The sequence below is a fragment of the Aptenodytes forsteri genome, unplaced genomic scaffold (assembly GCF_000699145.1).
Source record: "Aptenodytes forsteri isolate BGI_AS27 unplaced genomic scaffold, ASM69914v1 Scaffold371, whole genome shotgun sequence".
NCBI classification, from domain to species: domain Eukaryota; kingdom Metazoa; phylum Chordata; class Aves; order Sphenisciformes; family Spheniscidae; genus Aptenodytes; species Aptenodytes forsteri.
In genome coordinates this window covers 2,286,316-2,306,561 of record NW_008795322.1, presented here as the reverse complement: position 1 = coordinate 2,306,561, position 20,246 = coordinate 2,286,316, and the positions used below count along the sequence as shown (strand labels likewise).

Sequence of the window (20,246 nt, the reverse complement as noted above, 5' to 3'; positions counted from 1 at the left end):
GGTACTCTGGTTTCCCTATTCATAAGTAGGAAGTATCAGTCTTGTGGATATGTTACTGTAGTATAGAAGTTACAGCATGATACTTGAAAATAAGTTGCTGCTTTTTCAGTATTAAAAAAAAGTAGCATGTTTCAATGCATCTAGTACATTATGGCATGCAAATTTGTACAAAAGGTAAAAACTGCTGCTTTTGATTTGCTTCTATTAAGTCAATAATAAGGATGTAAAATAATAGTGTAAGTAAACAAAAGATTGTTACTCAGGAGCCACAGCTTAGATTGCAAACAAGCTGTCAGTAATGATAGCCATAAGGAACTTCTATACTAGGTAAGCCCAAGTGAAAATGAGGATGCAGTAGGCTGTTACTGGGGCCATGTGGGTTTTCTGTACAAATTGTATGTGATGGATTAAATTTATTTTTGAGGGCCTGGAATAATGAAAAAGTGCTTGCTTACTTGTTCAGTAACACTTATGATCTTGTTGACAACATGTTAGGGGGAGGAAAATTGGATGCACACTGACACTGCCACCTCATTAGGTACCTAATACTGTACTGGGAGGTAGGGTCGTAGGAATATGTGTTCTGCTGAGGAGGATGGGGAGTGCAAGCAAAGAAGGGAAAGTAATCAGGAAATTGAGAAGTAGTTTCAAAAACTCTGTAAGGATTTGATTGCCATTTGTGTACATTTGAGTTCTGTCACTTCAGAATATAAACACAGCATGATTATTGAGAATTAAAGTGTGTTCGGAGCATGGAGCAAGGTCAAAAAGCAGAGTGATTTGAATTGTGCAAATTAGACAATGATTTTGAGAAATATATAATGATACAGAGCTATCAAAAAATGGTAAGAGAAGAAGAGAGACCAGGGAAAAGGTTATAACTGTATATTCTTAACTGTATGAAGTTGTCAAACAGTAGAATAACTTAATTTTAATGAAGCAATAAGACTCCACAGAGGGTGATGAACAGTCAAGTAAATAATGTCAGTTTAATAAGGTTCTAAAGGTTGCAGGCCTTGTTGTAAAGCTAGATTTTGCTTCTCTCTGTATAACACATAATGGTCTGTTAGTAGCAATACCATTATGTCCTGGAGTACGCTAATGATGCAGTGAAATTACAGAACAGGAATGCAGTGTTACTGAAAAGCAACTATGAGGTCTAAATTTTGTAGCTCTCGCCTGCAATGTGGTTCACAAAAAAAAAAAAAGGCGCAAAACCCTGAAACACAGGCACTAACCTGTAGGGGGAATAAACAGCACATAGCTGGTCTCTACTTGGAGGTGGGAAGGTCCTCCCTGTACTGTGATTCTGTCAGACTGCTGTATTGTCTAAGGTGAAGAAAGCTCTTCAAGCCTTGAAATTTTATTCCAAAGTAGGATGATGATGTGAAAGGAAAATTGCATGAGACACCAGAAAAGTTACATTCATTAAGACGGTGAAAACCCATGGTGCTAATCAAAGTACCTGCTAAGCGTGTGCTAGTCATATAAGACTCTTTTGACATAAAATTAATCCAAGCAGAAATTCAGGTTTATGTGACCTGTGTGTCTCGTCGATGAGATCCCAAGCAAAAGCGCAGGGGAAGAAATCAAGTGAATTATATCCCATTACCCTTTGGCCAAATGTACTAATATACTGAATTACAGAATTTGAAGAAAAGAGTAGGGGATATTAGTTTCAGCAAAATTAGTTTTCAGCACTTTTTTGATATATATGCTGCTATGATGCAACTACGAAGAAGGATCTGTGCTCTACAATTCACTGGTCTGTCAAAACTAAAGTCTTAAAACATTTGTTAAGTTACTGCCATATGACGTGAACTCTTTTCAGACTGGGTGTAATACATAACTGAGTAGGCATTTATTTACCAGTATGTCAAGCTATGCTTACTTTAATTAGTGTTTCTCCTACTAAAAAGGAAAACAGAAATGTCCATAGTTTTGCTATTTATATTGATTCATAACTTCTAAGGTTGTGATTTCTGACTGAAAGACGTGATTATGTCCCATGTTACTATTGAATCTCTACATTTTTGTCTCATAGCCACAACTGAAAAATTCAGTCAACTTCAAAAAGCGCTTGGAACTGACTTCCCCCTTTGTTGTTTTAGTTCTGGGTTTTTTTTCTTTTGTTTCATCAACTCTGAGTTTTGTCTTCAGAATAGCCTCTGTTTCCAAGGGTATTCTGAAATATTCATGATATAGCAAAAGATTGCTGAAGTCAATTTTTAAAAAAAAGCAAATACAAACTTTTAAGAAATGAAGACAGAACAAGTTATTAAAAAATACATGTGAGTATCTGCTTGATATTTGGAAAAAAATAGGGATTGTTCAAGTATTGTTCTTCAACATTTCCTTCAAAAGAACTCACATTTTTAATAGTTTCTAATAAATGAAGAAATATTTCACAACATGATGCACTGTATTAAGACAGTAATTCTAAATCAGTGTTTTAATATCTGTAGAGATTTGATCAAAGGAGTTGAGTGGCATTGTATATATTGTTTCATGTAGGGTTCAAAATCACTGAAATCACAGTTACTTATAGCTGAAAAAAGTAGCTCAACGGTGATGCCTATGAATAAACGCCATGTCTTCTGCAAACATACATTCTCTCCTTAGCTTTTACTTCATAGTAGCATAAGCATGTGCTTGGATGGCTCTAAGATTTTGTTTGTTTTTTTTTTTGTGCTTGGATGGCTCTAAGATTTTGTTTGGTTTTTTAAAAAAATCCAGTGATACTGAAGCTCAGTCTTTGGCTGCAATGCAATTAATCAAATGTTCTTTTGCAGAATGAACAGTGTACAGAAATGCGCTTAGAATGCAAAGAAATCTGTTGTGCACATTGAATTTAGTAGTTATAACTGAGAAAATAAAGGGAGTACATATCATAACAGTATTGATCATATGCTGTCAACCTGCATAATTCTACCTTGTGGTATTTCATACTTTAAAACCTTTAAAACACTAATGGGACACATACAGATCCAGCAGTGTTTTGCCAGGACTCAGTTACGAGGCATCTGCTGTGAATCACCCTTGCTCTAGTAAAGATGAAATCTGACTCTGTTTACCATCAGCTTGTACTCCTCAAAGTGACTTTAAAAATGTTGTTATAGGCTTCCATGTACGTGGTGCAGTGACTAAAAAACCTATATCTAGTGTGCTGAGTCGATTTTTTATTTTTTTAAATACTCTTTTGATTGCCTTTCCTGAAAAGTCACCCAGGGAGTGACTGATGCACAATGAGCACTGTCAAGCTCTGAAAGATAAGTTGTAATTGCATTAATGCAAAAGTGATGCCTTCAGTATGTTTGTCCTGGCCTAACTGGTTGAAATTTAGGAAATTGATCTACTTTCACAAGAACAGAGAGTCTCTGTTGACTTGCAGTGCTAACAGGAGATGAAGGCAGCAAAACTTCTTTTGGCTTTGCAAGACAGCAGATGAGGTGGATAACCCAGGGGAATACCTCTCCTTATTCCAAAGACCTTTTTTGCATAGATGCCTTACAGAACAGTACTGTTTATGAACGTAGAGGACTGCTCTGACACTGTTATGGCTTGAGTTTCTTTTATTATGTGCCTATTTTGAGAATTTACTCATAGATGCCCTGAGAGTATTTGCTCTGCTCTGTGTCTGTTCTTTTGTGTTGTTCTAATTATGTATTTAACTTCTTTTTGTCCTTAAATCCTCAAAATGATTACACTTATATTATCCGTATGTCTTTTTAATTCTTTATTACACTGGATGATAAATAATCATAGTGTCAAATCATGCTTGTCTTAGTGTTTTTCAGCTGGTAGGAGTACTCTGGATAGCTAATTGAACTATAATATATAGGAAAATGTATTATAGATAAGGAGAACAATTGCCAGAAACAACATTATGAAATGTCTGTCTGTTAAAGTTGACTAGCTTAAATATTGATCAAGTCAAACAGAAGAATCAATGTCAGATACTGGGATGGATTTTAAGCAGCAGAATACAACTCCAGTTAGCATTATAGTTTCTCTCCCACCTCTTACATAAATCATTTAACTCATATTGGGCTCCAAACATAGGTCTAGTAAACTTCACAAAATTCACGGAAACTTGGTGGGATATTTCAGCTTACCAAGTCAATACTTTGTGAGAGGCCAAAGATCTACCACAGCATTCCTGATTTGTTCTACGCTTGTGAGATAAACTCTTCTAACCCTTCTGGTCCTTCTCTGAAGTGTTACCAAACAGCAGCCACACAGGCTTCTTGTGGTTTTCTGTGTTTGGGTTTTTTTCCTTCCTAATTCAGCATTAAACCAAAAGTTAACTTTTGTATTTGACAAATAAGTTCTGTTGCTGTGGAACACTTGGCTTCAGTGAATGTCCTCGTGTTCGATTATCTCCAAAATTGCATGTTGCGGGTTTTTTTCTTAAATGTTTTGCAGAAGTAGATTGCAATTCAGAAATGGAGGAATTCCCTTCTCTTTCCCCCCGAGTGCCTAGCTGGGGCTTGTCAGCTCATCCGCTACCTACCACTTATGGATTTTTATTTTATTTTTACTTTTTACTCAGTAATACCTGATACAAAAATCTTAATTTGAAATAAACCATGAATTTGCCATTGCAGGTATTCCAGTTTGTTCAGGGGCAATAGTGTTAAGACTATAGGCACCAAATGGCTGGGTTGTTCTGCGGTTTTCTTTAACGCTGTTTTTCAAGCAGGATCAGACTGACCTGGTAAAACCCTCAGTGCCTGGTGGAGTAAGAATGAGAAGTGAAGCATCCTTTACCAAATCTCAGGCTGCTGAGGCTGGTGGCACTGCAACAGGGCAACTGCTGCTCTGAGATGCAAGTGTAGTCTAAGTCTGGCACTCGTCTGGCTAAGTCTGGCATTAGCAATCTCTGAGAAAGCCGGATATTTTCAGCTGAAATTTGTTTGTTTCTTGTGTTTTCTACCAGAACTTGAATGTATTAAGTTACGAATGTACTATGCCATATTTCTGTACTAATCTATGTACTGTGCTGGCTTTGGTATTTTGTATATAGTACAAAAAATAGAACCTTTTGTTTGAAATTAAATCTATTTGACCATATAATTAGGTGTCCACAGTTTTTGCATGGCCAGCATTCTAGTCTAGCACTAATATTAGCCCTTTAGTCATTTACGGCAATTTTTTGTTCATTTGTTTCTCTCAGGTAAATACGGCTGTAACCTACATGCGGTACCATCTTCAGTGTATTGTCATATATTTGAAAGGGGAGCATATCTGCTTGGTTCCTTTCAGAGATTCTAGATAAAAGGCCTCAATAAACTCTCCGGTGTCCTCTTCGTGTTTAGATATAATGACATAGTCTGGAGTTTCTTTATATTTGCATGCCTGAGAATGAAAAAGACAAAAGATTGGTTTATACAAATGTACATTAAAAAAGTTTCATAGGATGCAATTCTGGAGTCTAGTGTAATCCCTTCTATCAGTGTGTGGAGGGATGAGAGCTGGAAGGGGAGAGAACACAGGAAATGCATTTCTTCATCCTGTTCCCACCCCTCCCCAAAGGAAAAAAATACAACCCTGTTACCATGGAAGAATCAACATGATAGAGAACTGTTGGATCTCCAATACCATTTTTTTAAATCCAATTGGTTGCAGCTGTACTGAGAGGGAACAAATGTTTTGCTGCCTTTGCTGCCAAATAATAGATTATATTTGGAAGCATAAGACTAATGAAAAAAATACACTTCAGAAACCTAGTGATTGCAAAGCTTCAGGCATAAGAAAGGAAACTGTTCTTTGTAAAGAATACTGTGCTCTAAAAATTTAGGTTTTATTTTTTTAGATGCAGTGTTAAGTTATATAGAATATTGTTTCCTGAGGATTCAGTTTTTCACCATGGCAGTGATCCCAGGCTTCATGCTTTCTGCTGGCTATAATTTATCTATTTACCAGCAGCAGCCATCTGCTTGAAAAATCATTAACTCAAACTTGGGTGGAGGGGGACAGCAAGGCAGGAGCAGTGACTAGAAGACAGACTTGTCCTGTGGAGGGATAGCAGGCATGGTGTTCCTGATTCTCTTTGTACGTTCAGTACTGGTAGACAGCCGCCTTCTTTGTAGACGCATAAAAGTGACATGTCACTCAGGTACTACCATACAACAAACCCCGCTGGGGCATGAGAGCCTGAATTGCATTAGGATTTTGGTGTCTCAACAAGTGTGCTGTTCAGTAAGGGCCTTTCTCCCTGCCACAGCTTGCAGGATTTTCAGCTAACTTACTTGGCTGAACTTGTAGGTTTTGGCAAATCCAAAGGCTGAACTTGCTGAACTTCACTATTACTGAGTAGAGTTATCAGTATTTGGCTTTCGTGGAAGTTGAAAAGGGTTTGACGTGAGTCAGAAGCGACGTGATCTGTAAGTTAACAAGTTGCTGCTCCACAGCTGAGGTTACCTGCTCTGCACCGCAGGGTGACTTGTGCCAGCACTCTCCTTTTCGCATGTGGAACACACCTGGCACTGGTATGAGGCTTAGCTGAGGACCAGCAACTCTTTTAACTGTGGTGACTTTACCATGGGTGATCAAATCATTAGGTCACCTTAATGGTTTTATTCAGATCTGTAGAATCTGCAGTTTCATTATTTGAAATTATTAGATATAAGAATGAAAAAAAGAAAAATAGTTATTCTATTAAGCTTCTTATAATCAGACATAAAAGTTAAGTCTATACCATTAAATCTTGTTAAAGTAAACAAGCAGTTTATCCATTTTTCAGTCATCTGTTCATTGTCACGGTAAAAACATTGTTTTGTATCTTTTAGAGATCTATAATTGCAGACCTGTAGCTTAATGTGGCATAGGTGAGTAGAAGCACTTTTTCAGTGCTTCTGTAAGAAACTCCTAAGCTAAATCAATAATGCCATATGATCTAAAGGAGAAAAGAAAGATCTTTACAACATCAAGCAAGAGTTTAGCAATCTGATCCGCGTTCATGGTATTGAGCGACTCATCAAATACCTGGGCAACAAGCAGTAATTGATTTTACAGTATCTGACCACCTGACATGAATGTATATGTGTAATATAGTTGAGTGGCATTCATGCAAACTTTTTTCTATTGAGTTGCTGGTAGCTGGTAAGATTTTACTAAAACATGCTGTGGTTTATGATTTTTTTTACAGTTGGTGATAAATGGTGTAGGAATTTAAACCCTCACCTTTGGAAATAACCATCTGTTACAAAATAGATCGCTGATGTCTCCTTTAGCAGCCTAATGCAGGATGATACAAATTCCTGTTACCTGTGACAGAGAGAGCTAACCCATGGACTCTGTGTTACTACACCGATAGTATCCTTAAAAAGCTACACGTTTCATCTTCTGTTGGGAGTATGTGGATCAGGCATTCTTAGAGTGATGTGCACAGCAGTGAAAATTGAGAAATTGGCTTCAGAGATCTAGAGAGCTTGGTAGTTGAAGGTCAAAGTTGCAGCCTTCTGTTGGTTATAAACAAAGATGGGATTAGCACCTTGCCAGTTCAGCATCTGTGGTCAAGCTGAAGCCTATTTGGCAGCGTGATTTTAGGTGGGTTAATAAAGAAAACACACATTTTTCTCCATAGTAATGAAGCATGTTTTGTACCAGATGTTGTTGGATATCACAAAACATTTGTTTATATAATTTAAAAAAAAATTACATTCATGGAAAAATGTACTTCTTTCACTCTTTTAAAAGCTAACGTATACCTGGATTTTTAAGCTTATATTACTCCTAGTATGTATAGAATTGTATAAAATAAAACTGTTAAAAATGCAGAACGATAAATAGAATCCAAAGACTTTTTTCTTTTTCTTTTTTTTTTTTTTACTTGGACGCCTATCTTGAGGCATATGGACGTTGTGATAGATTTTTCACTTTGGACAGAGAACTTCCTAAAAGGAAATTCAGATGCTGAAAGCTTGCAAGATGCAAATACTTGATTTGTTTCATCAACTATGAAATAGTATATTTTGAAATTAATTAAATTCTAAGTAGTGATCTATTGATTGTTCACAGGAATTTGAATTTGCTTAATGATATTCTAATTTTCCAGATATATCTTTGGCCCTGCTACTACAGGGCCTTTAGGCAAACACAGTCATAAAAACACAGGTGTGTTTAGCAGATATGATAAAAGTGCAGGTGTGCATAGCAGGTTTACCAAGTGACGCTTCTATAGACTAAAACAAACTATGTCTTTATAGGAGTTAAGAGGTAATCACTAGTGCTGTGGCTTTCCGACTGCCCTTCCTCCATCATTTTCTCTCCAGCTCCAGAGTGGCTGTGCCATTTTGTCAGAGTATGCTATGACTCATTTCCCCATTTTATTTTTTCTCGCAGATGGCATCGTTTCATCTCATGGTCTGAAAGTGACAAGTGACACTGTGGCACTGACTTTATTGTATTAGGCTGTACTAGCTGTGATGAATATATAATCTGTGTTGCAACTTTCTTTGTCTCTGCCTTACACAGCAGTGGGTGAAGAAAACACAGGGAAGCTAATGAAAGGCTTCAGATACTACTGCTGTGACTTTGAGCATGAAGGCAGTATCAGTAATATCATTATTGGTACCCGTGTAGTAGCACTGATAATGGGGCTTTTTCTAGTGTGCCAGGGAACATAGAGGCGTACAGCTGACTCACTGGCTGACGTTGTCATTTTGGCACACAAACAGTTTGTAAAATGCTGCCAGTTCTGTCTTACTGTGTTGGATCTCTTTGCCCAGAGCTTTTAAATTCCTTTCCAGAGCTGGCAGTTTTGGTGGAACTGTAACCTATGCGTCCCACAACACTTGACTTTGTAAAACTGTGAGACGTGAAAGTATTTGATGTGTTGCCAAAGTGAAAAATGTTCCAAAACCTAGTGTGAAAAGTTTATTCTTTTTATTTTTATGCTGGTGTTATGATAGGCAGGCACTGATTTTTTTTTTTTTTTTTTGGTTTGGGGGGGGCGGGATATGTTGTGAAAGACCTTCCCACCACCACACATGCTATATTTTATCTTTCATCAAGATTTGCTGTAGCTAGCTGATACAGAAATGGTTTGATGGGTGATGAAACAGACCTACATCTGTGCTTGGTAACTGGGGAAATCCATTACAATGTCTCCACGTGACTGGACCTGATCTTGACGGGGGAATACCTGTACTGCATAGTAGAAGGGATGATAGATGGAATAGGACCTCAAAATAAAACACACGCATACACAGGTATCGCTCGGATTAATATCTGGCCACCATTTTTTTGATAATGTACATGCAGGCTTTATTGGCCAATAGTCTGGTCTTCAGCTCTGGAGCAGTTTTGCTGTATTTTGCTGTTCTTTCTACCGCTGTCGCTGGCGTGCAAGTCCTGAGAGCAATGTACTTTGGAGTCAGTACGAGAAATGTTGAGAATATTCACAGACAAAACATTCTAGGCAGCACAAGTTTTTTTTTTTATACATCTCCTTCTGTAACAACCTTAAAAAGTCAATTTTCCATCCTGAACAGAGTGTTATTTTTCTGAGCTTGCTTTCAGTTGAAAGGGACATTCTGTAGGAGTTCCACTTCCATTTGTGTGTTTGTTCTCTGCAGTGACTTTATTGACCACATGAAGAATGATGATTTTTTTTCAATAGTTTTTCAAGAGAATCTTCTGAAGCTTGGGTTGATTTGGAGAGGGAAGAGAGGTCAAGATAACAACAAAAACCTCTTCAAGGTAAATAAGCATATGTTCTTGCCCGTAGTAACATTTCTGTAGCAATTTCCCCTACGTAGTGAACTAACAAAGACCTGGAGTATGTTTTTTGAAGCTAATGATTTTAATAGATATTTTTCAAGCTTTTAACGCTCTATAGTGGTGATTAATTTATTAAGCAGGTCTCATAGCTTAAATTGAGAGACTATTCCCACAGTAGAATATAGGGAAATGAGGCACACTTCAGTGTTTTGGGGTAAGTGGAAATTCACCCTAAAGGTCAAGGTCATGCATGTTGCAGAAAATGTGCTTCTGAATTCCTGCCTTTCTTTGTCATGCAGGACTTCACTGTTTGTTCTGACTGGTCCCGTCTCAGGATCCATTTCTTGACACTGCTTCACATAGCAGTGACCAAACCAGTCAAGACCCAGCCATCACTAACTTTAAGGGACTCACTGCTGTTGAGAATAGCTTTCTCCCTGGCATTGTTTTCTTTGAGGAATTATAATTGGAGCCCTGGACCAATTGTAGAAGACTGGTGAAGATGAGAGGAAGAAAAGTAGCACACTTGTGTATCTATCTCCAGGAAAGATTTACCCTGCTTTATTTACTATTTAGCTTGGAAATAGTTACATGAAAACAGGAAAAACTCTTTTGTTCCAATTACAACGTCTTCTATGGCAACAGGACTTCCCTGTGGCTGAATTCCAGGGCCCAAAATCAGTAGAGATCTGCTAATTTCACTTGCTCTGTCACACCAGAATGAATCTGGCCATGTCTTGATGTACCGATAAAACTTCTCTCCAAATACATGTTTATTGTGAATGGAACAAAGTCTCAAGTGCAGCAAATTCAATTTACTTTGTTTCCACTTTATCTTGAAAAAAATAGCCTCTGCCTTCAGGTGAAATTTGAATGCAAACAGGGGAATGTTGGTTTGTGGTTTGTTTGGTGTTTTTTTTAAGAAAAAAGAAAAAAAAAAGGTAAAAAAAACCGGGGAATGTTGGTTTGTGGTTTGTTTGGTGGTTTTTTTAAGAAAAAAGAAAAAAAAAAGTAAAAAAAAAAACCACCAAAACAAAACCAAAAAACCCCAAAACACCCATAAAGTAGAAATTAGGCTTGAATGCATATATGATTTTATCAGTTTCTTCATAGGGAAGGTCCACAGATGCAAAAAGATCATTTTGTCTGACGTGTTGTTTTAGGAAAACGTAGTTGTCTTTTTTAGCCTTTATCCATCTTCCAGGTTGTAGGTCTCTTTACACTATCAATATTTTCACGTGTCCTGTTGCAGGGTACATGTTGACATTAGAATGAAAGTTTCAACTGATGAATCTGGAGTAACTAGTTAATATTCCATATACCAGACATAACATAATAAATGACTTTTTTTTAATATGTATTGCATTCCTTTCCAAAAATATAGAGTTAAAATTCCAACAGCTGTATTAAATTCTGCTAAACAGTTTTGTAAAATAAACCTTGTATATCCATGTAGATGCACTACTCGGATGTCGAAGATGTGTACACAAAAGTTAACCATACCAGAGAAGCACCATTTCATTACAGCTAGGGAGCTAGAGCAGGAGTGAAGCTCTGAGTCCCCAGTGAGCTTTTATGTAATATTTGCTTTGTAAATAATTTTGAACTGTATGTGTACAGCAGTATTATTCATCGGTCATCTTTGGGCATAATGTAAACAGTTCAGCGAGAGTGCTGTATTTTCAATAGTTTCAAAATATTGGCATGGAGTTTAGGGGGAAAATCTCTTCCGCTAGTACAGGGAGTGCAGCATATAAAGTATATATGTATTTTAAAAAGTTACAATAATATTGAAAATAATAATATTACTATAGACTAATATTATTTTAGTTTTAAATATATGAGAGTTACGCATTAATTCATTTTCATACAAGACAAGTTTCTCTTCAGAGTGAGCAAGAAGTGCATCATGTATATCAGAATCATATTTGAGATTGGTTATAAGAATCTGGAATGATCTTGTTCATAGGAATACACCAAATCTAGCATTCCTGAACAACGACAGAAATATAGACAATGCAGACTTTTTTTTAGAAATCGTAAATGGGGAATTCACAGTTAATGTTTTCTTGGAGTCTGTGCAAACTGTTGCAAGAAAATGAATTAAGCTTAAATTAGTTTAACCAATTGAAAGATGACTTGCTTAATGTATTCCATTATCATGAATAATTCCGCCCTTTCGCCTGTAAAGTAGTAATAAATAATGAAAGAATTCAGATCATGGAAATTAGGCAATCTTTCTCTTTGTTTTAATAACTGTGCCTTTGAATCTCATTCTGACCTTTAACGAAGGCTCCATATCAACACACAGACAGCACGTGGCCATTGAGGGCAGGGGGTAGCGTTAACACCAACAAAAAAAACAGGATCATGAGGTAATGTAGTGGAGAACATGAGGAACATTTTATTACCTGATTATTGAGCCCTTCCTGGAACTTTTAAATTATTTCAATAAATAAATGCAAACAAAATAAAATTTGAGGAAAAATTTTTGTATGAAGAGCTGCTTTTAGATAACTGAAGAATGAAACAGATGTGAGTGCTTTTGTAGCTGGTTTGATGACATCATAGAGAATTGCAATTTTTTTAATTATTTCTATTATTATTTTTAACTGACAGCCTTGCATTCTTCCGAAGATGCTTTTGGTTGCATGACAGAAGAAACTGATTCCATGTAAGCAAGTGCTTGATACTTATCTGGAACATGAGGATTGTACTGTTTGATGGTTTTGGTGATGTAGAGATTTGGACCCAAGACTTGAACCCACAGACGAGATGCGAGGGTTTTTTTCCACCGTTAGTTCAACTCCTCCTTTCTCTCAAGCTCTCCAGTTTAGCTTGTACCAAAAATATTCACTGGGATGGACAAAAACTGCTTAGACGTTTGAAATGGTTATGGCAACTGGAAATGCTCCCTTTTTTTTTTTTTTAAACAATATTTTTTCCCCTCCAACCTCCCCCGATACTGCTGCTAAAGATCTTTGTCCAAATATATAATAGAAACAAATTCCCAAAGTGTGGAACACACAATAAACCAGTTTGCTTTTCCAGGGGCTCTACCAGAGATGACCGTTCAGCCTCCTGAGAACAAATGACTGTCTCGATTAGCAAGCAGTAAGAGTAAATATGTAGACTAGAACATGATGCTGAGGACGGTGTGTTGCCAACAAGCTCTAGTCTAATCAGGAGATTTGCCTCAGAAGTGTGCTTCTCATACAAATGAAAATGGTTATGTGAACACACCCTTAATATGAAGAATGTGTATTTTAAGTAACTGTTTTAAGACTTTTTTTTTGTCCGTCTCTAAATTTTTGATCTCACAAGTCTATTACTGACAGCTTCTGGAGATGATTGCAGATACTGAATAGAAGATAAATTTGGTCTCTCCTGCATTTTTCAGGCAGACAGGAATGTCTGCCAGGCCAGCACTGAGCCAAACAGAAGCTGTGGCAATATGGGCAATACGAAACAGAATTTCAGTTAATGTTAGCATGCCTTTCAGTAGGTTTATTGACTTGATTTCTGTATTGTGCTAACTTAATCCATGCAGCTTCCAGTTGATTTGGAGCGATGACTGCTTTTGTCTGCAAAATGCTTTCCTGACATATTCCAAAACCTGCCAATAAATAGAACCATGGGTGAAAAGTGTGACTGCTGAATGAAAACAGTGGGTGAAAAGGTGATTGCTAGAGGTTTGGAACCCTAGAGAAAAGAAAAAAAAACAGATTAAAAGCATAATTAGACCAATACTGTGAGAAGATAACCAATTCCAGCTTATGGAAGGATGCCATTAGTCTTACCGTTGCACAGCGAGACGACTTGGCTGATGAAAGTTCTCGGAGCGGGACAGTCCATTGTTTCTAAGATTAATTTGTCATTCAAGTTAGTGTATGTAGAGTATTCCTGATCTTATACAGGGCTGAAAACTTTCACCATGCATTAATTATGAAATAAATCTTACTTCAGTGTTATGAACAGTACTTCGGTACTATCACCATCTCTAGGCAGAGACCCCGGCAATGGTCTTATGCGTGCCTCAGTTTACCATGATAATGGAATCAAAATTTACTGTACCCAAAGCAAGGCCATACATAAACCTTTTTGGAGCAGGGGTCTGTGGTGTTTATGTAGGTGATGCCACCTATGTGATCTTTTACTGGTGCCGCCATTTAAGAGAAACGATAATGTAATAAATGAGAATCTCCCCCCCAGCAGTTATTAGTGAACTGGACAGGGATTCTTTAAAGTATGAGATTACTAGAAAATATGAACTACTTCTGACCCACAGATTCATACTAATATTTTGGGAAACACCCAGAATGAACAGCATCATTGGTATAAATATCTGGCAGGAAAAAGGTTGTTTACTGTGTAGAAAAAGTACATGTAGAAAATATGTCCTTTGTGGCCTTGTTTCTTAATAGACATATACAGACTGTCTACTTCACTGTTTAATTGCTTTGAGCAACATGAGAAAACTGGTATTTTGCATAGCTAAATTAGTCAATTGAATTATGTGTAAGCATTATCACAACCGTAGTGGTTACTAATATTTAGAGGGGAGGGGAGAAAAATGGGCAAGTCAAACCTTTCTGCCTTTGAGGGCCGGGACCAAGCGGATGTAACAGAAGTCTGGTAAAATGTTCTGTTCAATTGGACTAGTGACAAATGACAGTTGAGTAGGAGTCATTGCAATAAATCTAGTGGGACATTATTAAAAATATAGTCCTTTACTGTGAACACTTTATCAATTTCTCCATAGTTAGATGTAATGCTGAAATAAAACCAATCTATATTTGGAACCTTGGATTAGAGCATAAAGATACTGCTGTTGTCACCATTTAGTCTTGGTGATGCCCACATAGTCAGCATCTGATGTGGTCAGAACTTTGAGATGAGTCTGTTCAGGTCTTTCCTTATAGGAAGCTCTTCAAACTTCAAAGGGTTTTTGAAATGAAAAAGCCAGATTTATTAGACTAAACATTGAATTACCTAACTCTTTAGATACATTATATAGGTGAGATAGAGCACAACCAGAAAAGATTTATAAATCTCTCTCTCTGTCCCCTCCTGCTTCCTCTCCTCCATCCTTGCAGGGCAGGTCCTGGCTCCAGGCCTGGTTTCAGTCAACTTGCTCATTTTAGGAATAGTGGCAAACTCTGCACAGGCTGGTCTAGTCACGGGGAAGTTTTTCCTTGTCCCTGCTGCGAAGCGTGTGTTTTCCCCTACCTTTCCCAGGGAGGGGAAGGCATGGTCCCTTCTCGAGCCGCCGGTTCTCAGCACCATGCCGTGACTTCCTTCCCCAGTAGACCACATAGTTTCTGTCATCTTATTATTCAGTTGTTCCTGACTAGAGGCCTGCCCCTATGTTCTCCTTCTTTTCTTAGAACCTAACACAGACGCTCAGGACAAACAGAACTGGTTTAGTCCATTTTAACATTAACATCCATCTGCTGTTCAAAAATAAGCAGTGGACAAATCAATATGTAATGGATGACAGTGATCAGATACTGGAGATGCATTTTAAATTAAAAAAAAAAAGAATTTGAAACTAACTAGACATTTTAGACAAAAACAGCAAAGTAAGATGAATCATTTTCTCTTCTAAGAGAAAAGATGCTGTCTACAGGGAGAGCCTGGCCTCACTGCATAGTAGGTTTGAACCAGAATGGAGAGAAGAGACAAAGTCCTCAGGGTGTGCTTTGGCAGAATTATGAAATAAATAAAAAAATGTAGTGGGTGGGAATACTTCTTTCTGTTACAAATGGTTTGAAACAGTCTTAGGTTTTTTGGCCCACTAAATACATAATCCTGAAACTAAGATGTTCTTGGCAAAGAATATGCTTCAGCTTCTGTCTTGTTAGAAGATGCTAGTCCTCTCAAAGCTGATTTATTTTAGTTTGGTGTGACATTAGCTGCAAGGCTTTTCAGCAGTACAGGCAGAATTTCGTTGTTCTGAGAGGAGAGGGTCAGGTGCATAAAAACCCTGCTGTGAAAGTGAAAAGGGTGAGAAATGGCAAAGGGGGGTAGAGAACTGCAAGGGAAGAAGAAAAAGCTGCAGAGAGTGAAATTTCCGTTTTGCTGCTATGCACAGAATGAATGCTGCTTCTGCTTCTAGAAGAGAGCCCTCTTTTTCCAGCAGTAGCAGCTGCCCTTATGGCACCCTGAGCCTTCCCTGTTAGCAGCAGCAGCTGCCCGGCTGACACTCCAATGCTCCAATTTGGAAAAGGAGCCCTTTGCTCTTTTGCCACAGAGCAGCAGTCTGTTGCCCGAAGGCTTTTAATATCATCGTTCTTACCAAAGGTTTAGTGTAGAGATACAGAGGCTTCATCCCGGCCTCTGGAAAGACCGAGTCTTGGCCCGAGTCTCGAGTTTGTTAAGCAACGAAACCAGATACTTTATTCTGGTTTCCTGTTTCATCACCAACGCTTGTCAGTTCTCTGTTACAAAGGCTCAGTGGAAACATGCTCAACGATTCACAGCTGTGCACAGCACCTAAGGAGTGACAGGATTTCATTCCATAGCAGTTGTGTGTGATTTGTAACATTTAAGAGTGCTACATAATGACTTTATAATTGTGTGTGATAGTGCACAAAATGACAGAATTCTAAATTCATAATAGCTGTGTGTTTATTAGCTAGCTTATTATTTAATTGATATATTAGGGTTTTAGTAGTGTGTTGCTTAATCAATAAATATTGTGGTCTCTTAAATGAGTTACATCTTGGGCCTGCAATTAAAGAGGGAGAGTCAGACCCATAAATAGGGCCGTAAATTGCTTGGGCTTAAGCTAGGTCTCAGAAAGGATGAATCCATGCAGATCACTCAAGAAAAGCATAGGTCTCTGAAAGCAAATGCACGCACTGGTAAATAAGCAAGATTAAAAACAGCGTATTTGTTCAACTCTCCAAAGAATTATGAAGAATTATGATTTTATAGTGGTAAGTGGGAACTCACTTGGGAAAATAGATGTTCCAGTTTTAGAGAATACAATATTTGTATGCTGATGTTAACATAGCAAACATTCTTAAGTCACAACAAAGAAGAACTGCATTTGCACTGTTGTCTCAATTTTGCATCAGTATCTTGGCACATCATGCAGATACTTTGAGCAGAGAAGAATAGTTTTCTACTTCTATAGTCCAAGTCAAGGTTAAAGTGCAAATTCTTAACACAAGTGTTTCATATAAAATTGACTTTCTTCATCCTGGTAAATCTGAGAATAAACAAATTCTAGCACTAGCAATGCCTGTAAATATTTTGTTTGAAAGCATTGACATAATCAGAAAAAACAGGGCCGAAGGAAACTTGAGAGGTCACCTAATCCATTGAACTGTCTCATAAATCTTTATCTCTGCTTAAAAATCTCTAGTGAAATAGTTTCCAGAATTGCAATAAATGGCATGATCCAGTTCTTCATTAACTTACAGTGAAAAAGAATTGCCTACTTCTGATTCATTTCCCTGGCAGCAGTGAAAAGTCACCATTCTTGTCCTATTCAGTGGATAGTTATGTTCTCCATTTACCCATGTAATTTCAAAGTAAAGATTTTTTTTTCTTTTTTCCCCACAGAACATGTTTTCTAAACCTCTTAATTTCGTTGCTGTGCTTGTGAGGATCTTGTGTGTGTGCAGATACTGACACTACTGGGGAAGGTGGGAGGATTGCCTCATGTTCTGCATATGACGTTCCTGTTTATATCTGCTGATATTCAAACATTTTAGTGTTTTGTATTGGTGATTTTGTGTATTTATTTCTGCTCAACTCAAGCTAGTTCTCATTTTGAATTAGTTCTTTTGATTATTCTTACTGGAGTGTACTACTCTATCCAGTTTTTGAAGTACAGTCTACTCCTTCAGCAGCACTTCTCCCATCCATGCAGTCCAGTGCCAAGCCCCTTTTTGTGAAATGATGCAACTTGGGTGCTTACCTGTAAGTTGGAACCACTTCTCTGGAAGTGTTAAGAGTATAGATTGAATGTATTGTATCTGAACAAAGGGAAGATGAAAAAGGCTATGAATGGTACAAGTATCCTCAGTGTGTTTTCTATAAGGGAAGAAGGCATTGTAAATAGGCTAATGTATCATACGACTATTATATCATCCAAGAAAGGTCAGGCAATTACAGTAGAAAGCTGATCGATATGTATAAAGCTCCAAGAAATGTTTTTTGTCTTTAAGATTGGTGCAAGTTGAAAACTTGCTGAGCAAAAATGTTTAGAAATAAGGGCAATGGAACTGGCAGGAGTGTAGCTAGCCTAATCAATAATAAAAGGATAATCTGTCTTTCTTTGTGGTACACAAAGCAATAATCTGTTGTTCAGATTGATTAAATGCCTCAGCTCTGCTTCGATTATTAATCAATCTCTGAAACAGCTTATTGTGAGTATAATACAAAGTAGTAGATTAGGGATAGTAACGGCAGTGATATTAACAGGAAGGCGGGGGGAGTCCTTTTTTCATGATGTGAAAAAAGCTGAACTGAGGTGGGGTGGGGTTGTTTTTTGGACAGGCTTTCTGTTGAATACATATGAGTGGCTTGACTGCAGTGTCAAGTTGCAGAGCTCTAAAAGGGGGTCTGAAGGGTGAGATTACACAAATCACAGTGATTTTGATCTCTGATACACTAATGTAGGAAGTGCCATTGACTTGACAGAGAAAGAACGTGAAATATGAGGACTAAGAAATCTGGAAGCTCTTGGCTAGAAAAAAACCTGACTAGTTACCTTTTGGAAACACGCTTTTGTCAGATTCATTCTTTGCAGGAATAACTTGTTTCATTGCTTACTTACACCCAAGCTTATTTGAACTGTGGGCTAGCCGAGGCTTTCAACTTTTGTGCTTTCTAAGTTATGAGGAAGAAAAAAACGCCCTCTTACGTATTTTGCACCCTATGTCTGGGGCTACGTAATTGCCAACATGGTTTCTTTCAGTAGGTTACATAGGTGGTGTTTTCACTTCAAAAGACAGGGCAAAAAGCCGAAGTTTGAATTGTCCAAATGGCTCGTTACTGTCTGAAAGGGGGAATTTAGGTTTTGCTTTTTTTTCTGTTTTTCATTTTTGACTTCTATTAAGAGGTTCAAATATACCTGTTTTACTGAAATTTATGAATCAAACTTTATAGAATGCAGAATCACTTAAGACCCTGAGCAATAGCCTTTGAGTTGGCCCTCCTTTGAGTCCAGAGTTGGACCACATGACTTTCAGAGGTTCCTTTCAACTTATTCTGGGACTTAATGATTCAATGATATGATGTGGAACAAAAAATACTTGGGATGTTAACCTTTAAATAGATTTGGTGTAACTGATGAGATTTACTGAGTTGATATTTATTTATTTTTCTCTTTTGGAGGGCTTCCTTTCACCGACACTTAGGAATCCTTGTAACATGAGCTTCTCCATCATCCCGTCTTCTCATGACTGCCAGTTATTCATCTTGGTTATTTGAATCCTGCAGGACTTGGAGGAAATAAATGGTTGTCCATGATGGGAATAACTCTAGCCTCAGCACCCTCTCTCTGAGGATTTACATATATGCAACAGATGCATATTTGTTTGGTTCCGTTCTTTTAGAGTAACACTGAATACCCACAGGTTGTTTACAGAGAAGCAAAGGATACCGTTATGAAAATTGATGTTAGATCTTCTGAAGAATTTTCATCTTTTGAACAGCACTGACCTGCATGACTAACGATGCATTATGCTGAGAGCATAAATTTCATTGCATTCTCAATCTTGACTTTTTTCCAGTTGTGTTGTGTTTTGGGTTTGGTTTTGGGGTTTGTTTGTTTGTTTGTTTGTTTTAAATGGTAGAATGAAATAATGAAGCTGGTGATAAAAGATGCCTATAAAAAATCTGCAAATTTATTACTAAACAACATGGGTTGATTTTTTTTCTATCCAGCTAGTCATTAGGCCTTTCCAACTGTCAGTGTCTCATATAATCTCCTTTAATAGCAGCACATAATTAGCTTTATGCTACAAATACAAATATCAAAATCTCGGGGAAGATAACTTGAAGAAACATATGTCTAAGCCAGCATTTATGACTTTTAGTCCTGAAGTCTGTAACTGTTGATTTATGTACATGAGCTTTGAACTATGGTGTGGAAATTTATCAATTAAGAATCCACAGGAGTTCTGGAAGGAAAGTACAGATGTCTCTCCAAACGGTAATATGTCACTCTTCATTTTCCCCCTATGCAGTCCTGTTCTCACTTCAAATATTGACATTCTTCTTGCCTAGTTTCTTATTTAAAAAAAGGTAATGAAAATTATAGTCTTGACATTGCTCTATTAGGAACAAATTGTCTCCATTTTTAATCTTCATCCAGAGCCCTATATATACAGTCTGTATATGTGTGCTTCACAAAAGTGTTTCCCTAATGGTTGTGTCCTGGTTTCGGCAGGGATAGAGTTAATTTCCTTTCTAGTAGCTGGTACAGTGTTTTGGATTTAGGATGAGAATAAAGTTGATAATCCACCGATGTTTTAGTTGTTGCTAGGTAATGCTTACACTAG

The 20,246-nt window shown here is 37.5% G+C and overlaps 1 long non-coding RNA gene across 1 annotated transcript in view; it reads left to right on the top strand.

Moving 5' to 3' along the window:
• Positions 1-8,956: 8,956 nt before the first annotated feature.
• Positions 8,957-20,246, top strand: part of LOC103899477 — a 24,194-nt gene continuing 12,904 nt past the window's right edge. The window contains exon 1 of the long non-coding RNA XR_657609.2: positions 8,957-9,705. This is a non-coding gene — a long non-coding RNA (uncharacterized LOC103899477). The remainder of the gene's footprint in view (positions 9,706-20,246) is intronic.